The 14,898-nt window shown below is 35.9% G+C and overlaps 1 protein-coding gene across 1 annotated transcript in view; it reads right to left on the minus strand.

Annotated features, from left to right (window-relative positions):
* The window catches only part of LOC135225810 (partitioning defective 3 homolog), a 463,764-nt gene that overhangs the window by 327,533 nt on the left and 121,333 nt on the right, over positions 1-14,898 (minus strand). The gene's annotated exons all lie outside the window — the stretch shown is intronic.

Genomic DNA, 14,898 nt, shown 5'->3' on the forward strand with positions numbered 1-14,898 from the left:
TCAATCAATGATTCCCGATTCCTATGCTTTCCTTCTTCAGTTGAGCATAAGTAGGTCTCGGACGTTTTTGTGATGCAGTCTTTCCCACAAGAAAAGACAATGTCTTCAAAAATAAAAACATAATACATGCGAAGCTGACATCTACATTCTAAAGTTAATATTAAAGTTTAAATAATGTGAATTAGATTGACCCACACTTCATCAAAAAGATTCTTTCCAAACGCAGTCCAAGGAGTCAACAAACAAATGCAAGGCTTCGAATCCAAAATCTTGCAACACAGTAGCAACGCCACTTGATCGCAAAAAATAAAAAACTGAAGCGTTTCAAGGAATCAAAATCAATAGTAATTCTAAAACTGTTTCAGCAGAAATTCCTTTAAAAGTGTGAATATAAACACCCATCCCTCTTTCTATCTCTCCATCTCTGAAATTGCAATCCCCCGACAGTTCTTTATCAATCAATCCCTCAACATAAATTCTGCATTAATTTTTATACATACACATAAAGGAATGTGTAGTTAAGAGTGTCTACATGCGTTTGTATAAATGGCACCAATTACTGAGTCACTTGTCACTAAATCTTTCTGCTACCGTGACACTTCCTTTGGCAGCAATATAATTACCGTTTCGCAACTGTCTATGCATTTCCCCTCCCCCGTATAATGATACTCGAGTTTCAATGGAAATAATTATCGGATGCATTCTTTGTACCACCCAACCTCGAACGAACGCTATATATGAATACCACAATTACAATACCAATTAGGGTTTCATTCATCAGTAGCAAAGCATTTACAGTACAGTACAGCTTTTTGCAGTTATACTAACCTGAATATATTCTAATAGTTTTCTATAACTCCTAACTAGGATTATGGATTTAACCATGAATACAACATGAATACTGTAAATGACTCATAGATCCAACTCTCTCTCTCTCTCTCTCTCTCTCTCTCTCTCTCTCTCTCTCTCTCAAAGATTGGGATAACATTTTCGTAAGTGATGACATAAGGGTAAATACGGAGATATTATATAAAATATTGGAGAAAATAGTGGATAAATATATACCGAAGAAGAAAAGTAAACATCATTCATGCATACCAGAGACAGAAGGATCTTGGTTCAGAAAATCAGAAAGTGGAAAAAAAAGGAAAAAAGGTCTTGCAAAGAAAAAAATGCATGGAAAGTTTATAGAACTAAAAAGTAAGATAAGAAAATGCAGAACAAAAGATTATACAATCAAAAGAAAATGAAAAACGGGACTTGGAAGAAAAAACCCTATATTAAATATCAGCAACAAAACCCCAAACTATTATACTCATATGCGAAGAAGATGAATAAAAGAAGAATAGAAATAGGCCCTCTGAGAATTGAAGGGAGATTAATCGAATGAAAAAAAGGAAATTGCAACATACTGGCAGAACGATATAAGAGAGAATTCACCCTAGAATAGATAATGAAGATAATGATATAGAAGTAAGGACGAAAAATAGTGAATATTTAGCTGACATAGAAATTAATGAAGCTGATATTGTGCAGGCAATTAATGAAATTAAAAATGGAGCTGCTGCAGTGCCGGATGGAGTCCCTGCTATTTTGTAAAGAAAGTAGTTCATTCTATCGCAAAGCCACTTGCAATATTATTAAGACAAAGTGTGATACAGGCAAGATTTATGATGAGCACAAATTAGCATATATCACCCCTACTTTCAAAAGTGGATCAAGACTAGAGGCAAGTAATTATAGGCCTGTGAGTCTAACATCACATATTATGAAAGTGTATGAAAGGGTAATGGAAGAAAAAAAATATTATGAAACATTTAATAAAAAATAATTTGTTTAATATAGGACAACACGGTTTCGTACCCGGAAAAAGTACACAACCCAACTGTTAGTCCACCGTGAGAACATATTCAAAAATATGAAAAGCGGAAATGAAACAGATGTGGTTTTATCTAGACTTTGCAAAAGCTTTTGACAAAGTAGACCATAATATATTAGCAAGAAAATTAGAGAAAAAAACACAATATCGTAGATAAAGTAGAAAGATGGTTAAAAGAATTTTTACACAACAGAAAACAGATAGTTATTGCAAACGATGAGAAATCGGATGAAACCAAGGTAATATCCGGTGTGCCACAAGGTACGGTGCTAGCTGCAATATTGTGTTATTATGATTGAAGACATAGACAGTAATGTTAAGGATTCGGTAGTGAGTAGTTTCGCTGATGACACAAGAATAAGTAGAGAAATTACTTGTGATGAAGATAGCAAACGCTCTACAAAGAGACCTTAACAAAGTATATTGATTGGGCAGAGGTAAATAGGATGGTATTTTACTCTGATAAATTTGAATCAATAAATTATGGAGACAGAGAAGGAAAAGCTATATGCATATAGGGGACCTAATAATGGAGACAATCACAAATAAGGAAGCAGTTAAAGACCTTGGTGTGATATGAATAGGAACATGTTATGCAATGATCAAAAAATAGCCATTCTGTTGGCAAAATGTAAAGCAAAAATGGGAATGTTGTTACGGCACTTCAAAACAAGAAAAGCTGAACACATGGATTATGCTTTATAAAACATATGTTTCGTAGTCCACTTGAATATTGCAATATGATATGGTACCCACACTATCAAAAGGATATTGCACAAATAGAGAGTGTACAAAGGTCCTTTACAGCTAGAATAGAAGAAGTTAAGGACCTAGACTACTGGGAAAGACTACAATCCTTAAAATTATATAGTTCCTAGAAAGGAGAAGAGAACGCTACATGTTAATTCAGGCATGGAAAACAGATAGAAGGAATAACAGAAAATATCATGGAACTAAAAATATCAGGAAAGAGCAAGCAGAGGTAGATTAATAGAGCCCAAAACTATACCAGGAAAAATAAGGAAAGCACACAGAACATTAATCCACTACGCACCAGCATCGATAATGCAGCGTCTATTCAATGCGTTGCCAGCTCATCTGAGGAATATATCAGAGTGAGCGTAGATGTGTTTAAGAATAAGCTCGACAAATATCTAAACTGCATCCAGACCATCCAAGATTGGAAGATGCAAAATATACCCGGAAGATGTACTAGCAACTCTCTGGTAGACATTAGAGGCGCCTCACACTGAGGGACCTGGGGCCCCGGGCAACCCGAACGAACTGTAAGGTAAGGTAAGGTAAGGTCTCTCTCTCTCTCTCTCTCTCTCTCTCTCTCTCTCTATATATATATATATATTATATATATATATATATATATAGTTATATATATATATATATATACAACAACTTTATTTCAAACTTACAATGTGTAAAGATACTGAATTCCAAACCAAAATAAAAGAAACCGCCAAAAATGGCAGCAGAAAGAACCACCAAAATAATAAGCACGGTGCTATGAACGAACTTGACCAATATTAGCACTAAACGAAGAAGTTACGGTACATGAATGAATTACAAAAGGGACACTGACTGCAGTGTGGTGTTAAATCTTTTGTGGCGCAAAGACAGCTGAACATGAATACGAAGTATATTGACATTCTTGGCGGGATTTAACCTACTTCCGACCCACTGGAGTTAGTTTTTCGTCGAACCTACTCGAGATTTTGTTTCAGTATTGTAATAACATGAGCTAATAATTAAAGAGCTATCAAAATATACTAATATTCCAAACACCACATGTTTATTTTAAAAGCCACTACCTTTACACTAAAATCTCTATAAGTATATCAAAAAAATTATTCCTTTTTTCCCAAAACCAATAAACAACCTCTCACTAAAAGCCTATGCCAGCTCTTTTTGGGCATAATAGTACAAGTATATAGGTCCTATATATCTCTAGGAAAAAAAGGGACAAATCAGTCGTTTATATATGTGTAATATAAGCATCCAATGTTACCTATAACTGGCAAGATACATTTACGCCATCACTACAATATATGAGAAGATAAAAACTATCCTAACTCATAAAACGAGATTCCTCTACACTTTCAGAATTCATCTCATTTTTAATACTTCCCTCCTTCTTTTCTCGTCGCCCTACGCTGATTCATCCATTTATTCGCCTCAGAAGTCCACATCCTTTGCCTTTGTGGGCCTTCCAATCATCTTCTATACAGGTCTGTCACTAATGCATTCTGGCGAATCAGCTGTTTTTCTTCTTTTTTTTTCTTTGGAAAGCAGTCCAAGACGGAAGTCGTTCTATTATTCTTTAATTACCAACTTCCTGCTCCCTTCATGACATCACCCCCGGAAAGATAGACTTTCTCTGCCATGGAATCAGCGATCTAACTTTAATGACGAATCAGATCTCTTCTATCTTTTGTGGGAAATTCTTTCTTCGCAAAAAAATATCCGTAAAATACAATAAAGAAAAACAGATGACATGACAAAGCTGAAAATTCGTAGTTTATTTAAAATTTGTTATTATGTTTTGGAGAAAGAGACGGTGATGCATATAGGAACCTTGTCCACCAGGCCTCAAACAAAACATATACATAGCATCTTAAACCCACATTTTTCATAAACGAAAAAGCTATCGTCATAAATTGCATAATACATGCATGAAAGAAGACAATGAATGCCATATTCCAAACACAAGTCATAATACAAAGGAGTCCTATCACTTCGACGCTGTGGGGGAAAATATTGCAAATTCTCTCAACAGTAAATAGCAAACCTTACCCCTTTGTTTTCTAACTTTCGTCAAATTAATACTATTAATGCTACACAACATCGCCTAACATTACAACTACTACTACTAGTCGAGGTCCTCTAGTTTTGATGGTATACATTTTGATCTAGCATTGAACACTTGCGTCAAGTTAGTTGATTTTCCTCTCTCTCTCTCTCTCTCTCTCTCTCTCTCGACAACCAGCAGCAGTCAATAACAGTCGACTATCAGTTAGTAAATTGACTAATTAAGTCATCTAAGGCATACTGAATTATATGGAAAGTTCCATTCAATCCTCATCCGATGCGGGAATCGAACAGAGAGAGAGAGAGAGAGGAGAGAGATGAGAGAGAGAGAGAGAGAGAGAGAGAGAGAGAGAGAGAGAGAGGCCGATTCGTTTCCATTAGTTGGCGTAAAAGCGTCAAGGGGAGTCCACACCTCGAGAGAAAAAATCTTGTCCTTCGGAAGATCTCCCTTCGACATCTCAAACTGGATTAGTTTACCTTAAAAATGCCAGCACTCTTAATTATTATTACAGTCTCATGAACAAGCTGTCGTTGATAAGCTGCAAGTAGAGGAAAGTATGCTGTCAATATTGCTATCTTTATTACTAATTTTGAATCATCCAAGTTTTCATCTTACGTCCATCTGAGGTCACTTATCTCCTCTGATACATTGAAATGCTTTCGATATTCAAATAGCCAGACGACGTCGTTTTAACGTCCAAATTTAGAAATCAGAGTGTTTTTTCAATCAGACCCATAATGCTTGGGGGTGTCCTTGCCAGTACCCAATATACAAAATACTAATTTTTCGTTTTTTTCTTCATTATTTTTCATGATCGTCATACAACAATTGTCCACAAACCGTCAGGATAATTGGAAGTCTTTTCAGCCACACGTGAAGATTTCTACACATATGGCTTGTTCACAATATCAAAAACACTGTTCCCATCGTTCCCAAACGTTTTAGGTCAAGGCTCACACAAAATAAACATTACAGGTACAAGAACATTTGCATAAAAACAAAAAAAAAGATGTAACTCCATTCTACCTTATAAAGATGATTAGAAAAAAAAAAAAAAACTGTGAAACAAAACACCCATCGAATCCCGGGCGTACGACATGGTTTTGTTTCGCCTCTAGAATCTCTCTTAAAAAAGTGTCTATAAAAATAACCTTTACCACACCAAAACAAGGATTTGATAAATCACCCCGGATATATACCTTGAATTTCAGACATATATCTGGATGAACTGCCAAATGAAAAATTCCCCCTTCTACGAGAGAGAGAGAGAGAGAGAGAGAGAGAGAAGAGAGAGAGAGGAGAGAGAGAGGTCAGACTTTTCAATTTAAAAAATCCACATTACATACACTGCCTGTAAGTAAACAAAGAAATTAACAAATAAAAGCCACTTGTGGAATACCAGACCGGTACATGTTGCATACACAAACATATAAAACATAAGGTTAAAACAAGTACGGTTACCAATTCAAACAGGAAAAATTTGAAATGGGTGAATGCACACGCAGTTCCTTTCTAAATTTCTTTCATCTGCGTATTTGGTTTGCATTTTGCATCCGAAATGAGATATGACAACAACACTGTAGAAATAACATAGTATATTCGTTACTTATGTAAACCCTCAGTAATTACAAATAGTTCAATCTAAATAAGTATAAAAGTCCAGAGTCAAGCGCCTGAGAATATTAGCCATAGACTGACGCCGATCATTCAGTGAGAGAAGAGAGAATGGGGGGAGGAGGAGGAGAGGAGGAGGAGGAGGAGGAGGAGGAGGAGGTTATGAAGTCCCAATATAAGCTGCATCGGAAACCACAGAATACACACACAGCACAACCCGTGAAGGACAAGAGGCACCGGCATCCTAGGAAACATAAGACAAATTATGGTTATTTTCTTTCTTTTTTTTATCATGGGTGTTTCCGGTGGTCGACTTGAGTGTTTTAAATACTGCACAACGAAGGCAAACACAAATCCTGCACATACACTAAATGGAAAACACACATGCAAAATCATGATCAGGTTTAATGAAGTGCAAGTATTTATCAAAGTTATAAATATTGCAAAGTAACTTAATCTACAGAAAAAGTGTAGAAAGTCAAGTAAAATTACCGAAACGCTGTCATAAACCAAGTGAGATCTTTTTCACATAACATTCAAGGGCCAAGTGCGATCCTACTCCGGTGATATTTGTTTTATAAATATTTGTATACTTGCGATGTTATTACATACATATTCATATCGAAAGAACGAAAGCTTTCGTCGACACCACGGAAGAAACAAACAAGGTTTCTCAAATGGCAAACGGAAAGAGGTAAACAAACGAAGAAACAAGAGCAATTAAATCACCCTCACACTCCATCCCCCCACTTCTTGCGAATTAAAATAAAGGCAGAAAAAACTAATATTTTCATAACCCCAAGTATTCATTTTTACTAGAAATTCTATTCCCATAACCCCGCCAACCCCCCTTCCAACGAGGTCCCTGGTCATAACACCAACCCATCTTAGACCGCCATTTCACAGCGGTTCTCATTTCCGGATATTGTTCCCGCGACTTAATAAGATTCTCAAGTGTTCATTTTCATTTCTTGAATCAGTGCAATAACGACTATTTCACGGGACTTTTCGTGACATTCCTGATGTCTTATTCGCCTTCTCCCTTCTTTATAATCGTAGTATTTCTCGGGAGTGTTTTTGTCCATTCATCAAGACAGTGAGGAGTTGGTTTAAGGATCTTTTGGAAAAATTGCAGTTGTTAAATGTGACCAACCAACCAATTAAAACGTAAATTTTGGACTTTCATCTGATCCTGTGGTAGGAGTGTAAGAATACTACCACCGTAGGTCCTGCGTGTCGTAAAAGGCGACTGAAAGGACAGCTGCTGCCTTGCAGTCTTACTTTAGAGTAAAAGGCTAAGCCTAATGGCAATAACTGTGGAAGCTGCTGCTTTGCAGTCCAACTTTTTAGTAGAAGACTAGGGCCACCGCCAATAACTGTGGTTGATGACAGCAAGGGCATGCGGTCATCAAAACCCCCTTTGCCAAACAATAAACCCTGCCTGATGATGCCTTTGATAGAAGGGAGTGGAGAAGGAGCATCAGGCAACCGACCCCTAAATGTAGGGATAACGGCGGGAAAGAAGAAGAAGAAGAAGTTAGACTTTCATCTCAGAACTAAGAAACTAAACAACACTATGTCCTTGCTAGCTATTGAATATGTTAACGCGGTTTGGGAAACGAGAGATGAAGTAAACTTGTATTTTCCAAATACGTCTTGTCAAGATACTGTAAACTGAACACCTTCTTAAGGCATGAATTTGTAAATATTTTGTAAATAATTAATATTATAGAAATGTAAGGATTATTGTAAATTGTAATACTGTTATCAATAAAAAAAAATTCTTGGGAGTCTTACCTTTTTTGCTCTTATATGCTTAATCATTGCTTCTATTGGTATCTTTACCAGTACTTTCTTTTCATCATCACATTCTAAGCTCATCTCAACCTTCCATTTCCTTCATAATCATCATAACTGTTCCTTTCATTATTCCGATTCTCTTCTTATTTCTTGCAATGTTCCCCATTCCCTTACACAGTTACCGTTTCCAATTCCCAGGTAAAGTCTCGGTACCTCTGACTTACCTAGATTTGAAGTCATTCGCCGATTACCATATTTTCCAAGGGTTTAGTTATTCCAGTCCCACTGGAATGGTGGGGATTATTTCCACTAGCTGACATGACTCCGGGAATCGACCAAACTTTATATCTTTCTCATGAAATATGCACAACACAAAGAGAGAGAGAGAGAGAGAGAGAGAGAGAGAGAGAGAGAGAGAGAGAGAGAGAGAGAGAGAGAGAGAGAGAGAGAGAGAGAGGAACCGCTTACTTCCTTGCCAGCAAGAAATAAAGGAATTTTAAAACACTAGAACAACCAACACGATAAAATGAACCCTAACGAACTGCAGTAATATAAATGCAAACTCATAAAATAAGATTTCCTTGGCAGTCTTCATCAGTATCAGTCTTACGCGAAAATAGAGTAGATATAGACTGACAGCTTTTCATGAACTAAGAATCAACTTTGAAGAAATATCTGAGCGAAGGCCAATGGAAAGGCAACTTCCGGCCCAGTTTCACCAGGCAGGACCGGAAGAAAACAAAGAACAAAATCCAAAGCCTGGAGGCAGAAGGAGACAAACTATCACCGATCAGACAAATCGACGACAACTAATCTTACGACGTAGAGGTCGGATGGGGCGGTATACTGGTTGGTCGCTGTTTTGTCGAAAAAAAAAAAAAAAAAAAAAAAATAGAATTTTCTGTACAGCGAATAATGCTATATGAAACTCTCAGCCACGGCCCGGTGCTGGCCTGTGTTGTTGGCACCTATAGTAGTGCCAGACGCAATCTCGTGGCTAACTTTAATCTTAAATAAAATACAAATACTGAACATAGAGGGCTGCAATGTGGTATGTTTGATGATTGAAGGATGGATGATCTACGTACCAAATTGCAGCCCTCTAGCCTCAGTAGTTTTTCATATCTGAGGGCGGACAGACAACTCGATATTTTTCTTTTACAGCAAACTAAAATCTCTATAATCATTGTAAAGTGATATCAACAATACAGTGATCAATAAGATGTAAATCCTCATATATATGCATATTAAAATTCAAGCAATTTTGTTAAGCATTGCAGGTAAACACATTTGGAATCTTCCCCATCAAGTAATGATGCTGTGGAGAAGTATATAAGCGATAAGAGGAGATAATGATAAAACCAACGCCGTATAAGTACGGCCAACATTTCCGGCAATGAAAACGTTTAGGATAAAATCATTTCAAACATACACTCAATCTGCGACCATTTAAACACAAGGTTATAAAAATAGCCCAACAACTTAAAGAGAAAATCTAGTCAAAATATGATGGCAATTATCAGCACATTCCATCCATCACACTTCTTCGTAATCACGGGACGATCGGAGCGCCCAAGGACGCGCGGCGTCACTGATCCCAAATTATCTCACACCAGACTTCTTATGGTCTTTTGCCGCTTCCGCATACAAAATGCATCTCCCGTCTGGGGCTTTTGCCACGACGATGTTGACGATGTTGTCACTATACGTGAAAGCTCAACTTGCTTCAAACTAAACCTTTCTCACTCACATACGCAGAAAATTTTATTATATATATATATATACTATATATATATATATATATATATATATATATTATATTATATTATATATATTATATATATAATAAGTCATATCACATTTCCGTGATCATTATATAAATATATATATATAATATATATATATATATATATATATATATATATAAATATATATATATATAAAGTCATATTTCACATTTTCCGTGATTCATATACATATATCGAGCTACAATGTCCTTTAATATCTAATTCGCTCTACCTCGGAATTAATATATTTTCATATATGCTTAACCGAAGGGGAATTTTTCTCGATAATAGATTTGCCTGGACCAGGGCGCGAACCTATGGTGTAGTAGGAAAAGCTTCACTGACGTTCCTGGGTTTGAAAGGATCCATAGGTTCGCGCCCTGGTCCAGGCAAATCTATTATCGAGAAAAAATTCCCCTTCGGTTAAGCATATATGAAAATATATTAATTCCGAGTAGAGCGAATTAGATATTAAAGAGGACCATTTGTTTAGCTTTCGGATATAATATATATATATATATATATATTATATATATATATATATTAATATATATATATATTATTATATTATATTATTTATAATTATAATTACATTATTTTCATATTTATATGTATACAAAATATGCATATACTATATATAAAAATACATAGTATACGTATACCGTGTCTTGTAACTCTAAGAGTAAATGGAATACGTACCCGGTAGACACTGGACTTATGTGAGTCACAATCCAGGTAAAGTAGAGCGTGGAACTTAAATTCCAAGATTGATTGATTGACTGTGTCTATTAAACCTAGCGTCACAACATCTAGGTTATTGACACCGAAATGAATTAAATATAAAAGAATTAAACTCAACAAATAAATTTCATATAAAACAAAATATCTATCCCTATCTATATATATATATATATATAATATATATATATATATATTATATATATTATATATATCTTATATATATATATATATATATTTGCTCAAATATATAAATTCTTACATAGACAATCCATGTATAATCTAAATTTTGTTGAGGAGGCCCGCCTCCCACATAAAGATATATAACTGCTCTATATTCGATCCTAAAATTATATACCGGTATTTACATACATATCACCCAAACATTCATATAACAATATAATGACCACATTCACAGGACATGACACCTAAGAGTTCTGATAATCAGCTGATCACCTAATGCTCTGAGCATTACGCAAATTGTACACCCACAAGGTGCGCATATGTGCCAGACTGCAAACGTGACGGCTGTACAGTGTTTGTTTGTTTGTTTGTTTGTTTGTATGGTGTTTTTACGTTGCATGGAATCAGTGGTTATTCAGCAACGGGACCAACGGCTTTACGTAACTTCCGAACCACGTCGGCAGTACAGTATGTAGGCACGTTAACATAAATACGTAAAAAATGAGCAGATTTTTTCAGTACATGGCCCATGAAACTCTCAGCCACGGCCTGGTGGTGACCTGTGTTGTTGGCACCTTTAGCAGTGCCAGTCGTAAGATCATGGCTAACTTTAACCTTAAATAAAATAAAACTACTGAGGCTAGAGGGCTGCAATTTTATGTGTTTGGTGACCGATTTGCAGCCCTCTAGCCTCAATAGTTTTTAAGATTTGAGGGCGGACAGTAAAAGCGCGGACGGACAGACAAAGAGCCATCTCAGTGGTTTTCTTTTAGAGAAAATCGAAATGGCAAATGCTCTTCGGTTATGGCAACTTTTTAGAAATAGCTGTTATAGTTAACCTTTCAATGTCACTTCGACAATCTCCATCCACCCACACAAGGCCACCTGAGACAAACGATGCAGTGCATTCTTGGCAATGATCGTATCGTGGCTCTTCCTCTTGCTTGCAAACCCTAAATAATTTTGAGGTCGAAACTCCCATTTATCTCTTTACTTATGAAGAAACTAAGCGTTTGCCAAGCACATATTCAGTTGCACTTGCACAGGAAATACTGCTTATGCCTCTTAAAATTCATTATTTGCATTATGAGTACAACGAATCATTACTAAACAAAATCAACTGGTTTTTTTTCTCAATAAAATCCCTAAGTTCAAAATATATCCTGAGTCATCTCTCTCTCTCTCTCCTCTCTCTCTCTCTCTCTCTCTCTCTCTCTTTTTAAATATTTTTTAAAAATTTTATCTGGCAGATAAGTTTTTCCCAACACATTCAATTTTAAATCCTGATCTAAAATTAAGGAATTCCTTTTGAACTTTCTAGTTTTCTAATACTGAGCCTCAAGGATTTTACTTAAAGTACATCTTATGAGCAGAGTAGGTACATCATATCACCTTTAAACCAATCCTAGAGACGAATGAAGTGATAGATTCCACTCGTTTATAGAAGATGCACTGAAAGACAGCCCTTCCGCATTAGCTGCATCCTCCTACAGTCGCCCTATACAAGAGCGCATTCCCTTCTAAAATTCATGATATCAAACATAATCTTAATCACTTTAACGGTCCAACGAAAGCAGCCATGAACAGCATGATTCTCCCCCAAACCCCACCCTTCCCACATATGATACTTCCAGCCCACAAAGAGGGCAACTTAGAAGTATTTACCTAACCGTCACTGAGAAAAAAGAACGAAGCGAGAAGGGGAGGGGGCGGAAGTAAATACGACAATGGAAATACGAGAAAATCCCGATGAAATGACAAAGTGACAAAAGAGAACGAAAACAGGGAGAAACGGGATAGCGGCGATGATATCAGCATGATATATATAACTGTCAAAAGGTACAGAAGGAACGGCGATGTACGTAACAATAGGAATAGGAGAGAAGGCCAATAAAAACATACATAATAGTGAAAGTGAATCGATGAAGGGAGAAACAGGATAGCGATTTTTAAGATATAAAGTTGGCGCGACTGTTACAAAACAAGTAACGTTGAAATGAAGAACGGTGGGATATGATAGCGATAGACAGAAAGAGGGCAATAGGGGTAAAATACAAAGAAGAAATGAATATGACTGAGAGGAAATAGGAGAGCTTAACCGTCACAGCGTGATCACAGCAACGAGAAATTCAAATAGAAATAAAAACAAATAAGACCGAAAAAAAATGATAACGAATAGAACAGAAAACACAAGAAGTAAAATTTAAAAAAAAAAACTTGCAAAGAAAAAAGAAAGACAAAGAAAATACTGAAAATACAAATCGTAAAATAACAGAGAAGACAAAAAAAAAAAAGTAAAAGCGAAAAAAGTGACAAGAAAGAGAAAGGAATGAAACCGAAAACAACTGATACGACTAAGATAAAGTGAAAAACTGACTTTCCTGAGAAAAGAATGCAAACAAAAAACTTACAAGAGAAAAGGTGAAACCAATACCAAAGAGTGGAGAATAAATCGATAATAACAAGAAACTGTTGTATTTTAATCAAGCAAACCATTTACACGTTACCACAACTATATTAGACAGAAGCCTCTTGAAAGAAATACGATTAATTAAAGCAGAGAGAAAGAGAAACAGAAAAAAACCAACAAGCATCTACAAACAGCCTTTGAAAGGACATCTGGAAAACGTAACCCAAATGGAGAGGTTCCGTTTTTTGTATGGGAAATCATTCTATTACGAAAAAGATAAGCACGAAAAAACAATAGGCGGTATCATTCAACAATAGAACAATTCAACGCATATCATGACGAAATATCAAAAACAAGAATACCTAAACGTCTACAGGCTGCCATTTACATCGTGCATTTTCACATAAAACAAATAATATATTATATATTATATATAATATATATAAATATATATATATATATATAATATATATAATTATACATAATTCTAGATATATATCTATATATATATATATATTATATATATATATATATATATATATATATATATATATACACTATATACATATATCTATATATATGTGCGTGAGTGTATAAATGAGTTTTCCATAACAAGAAGACAGGGGATATTATACTGTATAGAAATTCCAGTAATTAATGCAGAGTAGTTAATGTTTCTGAACCAAAGTAATTATTATGTACACATACATATGAACACAGAAGACATACCTTGCACGAGAGAGAGAGAGAGAGAGAGAGAGAGAGAGAGAGAGAGAGAGAGAGAGAGAGAGAGACGCTATACAACAAAACTTCAGCGATTCAATAGTGTTCGTTGTATTGTTCGAATCGTTAAGAATTTGCAGTATTGTGGAGAATCCACAATCTCCTTATTGACAGGCCTGGAATGAATAAATTACCATCAGTTTTTCTTTTTTACGACTTCTTATTATTAACGTTACTGTTACTGATGGTGCCTCAGAGAAAGAGGTCTGGATATACTATAAATTATCTGTAGAAAAAAAACTTATATTTACGCTCGCAATTTTCCGAAATGCACAATCCATTGTAACGCCTCGATTACTGACTTCCTTGCAACGCCTACTCCGCCCACAACAAAACTGGAATTCCTCAGTGACCTAACTCTTCAGCCACCACGGGCAACGTCAATTAAAACACATAGAAAATAGATTCTAACTGAAACGTCTAAACCGACACACATCAAAGATTTGCTTCCTTGTCAATAAAAGAGAGAGAGAGAGAGAGAGAGAGAGAGAGAGAGAGAGAGAGAAATTCAATCTCCCAGATTTATGACCTTCCAGGAAAAATACAGAATAAATACAATGAAAATTGTTAGCAAACACGACAAGGAGTAAGATGAACGAGAGATGCGAGTAACCAAATAAATGGAGAAGGAGAGGAGGATAGGAACAGAAGACTTACAAGGAGAGGTGAATGAGGGAGGAATACAGAAAAAAAAAACAGGATGTGATTGGAGAGAGGAAAAAACGACAGGGAGACAGAGAAAAGAGGGTCAGAGGAGAAGGGTGGAATATGTCATGAAAAGAGGGAGGAGAAAAAAGGAAGGGGAAATGAGGGCATGGGGAGGGAGGATTTCGGGAAGGGGGATTCGCTGGTTCCCCTTCCCTTCACAAAACAAAGGTTGACA

The sequence above is a fragment of the Macrobrachium nipponense genome, chromosome 13, assembly GCF_015104395.2.
Source record: "Macrobrachium nipponense isolate FS-2020 chromosome 13, ASM1510439v2, whole genome shotgun sequence".
NCBI lineage: Eukaryota > Metazoa > Arthropoda > Malacostraca > Decapoda > Palaemonidae > Macrobrachium > Macrobrachium nipponense.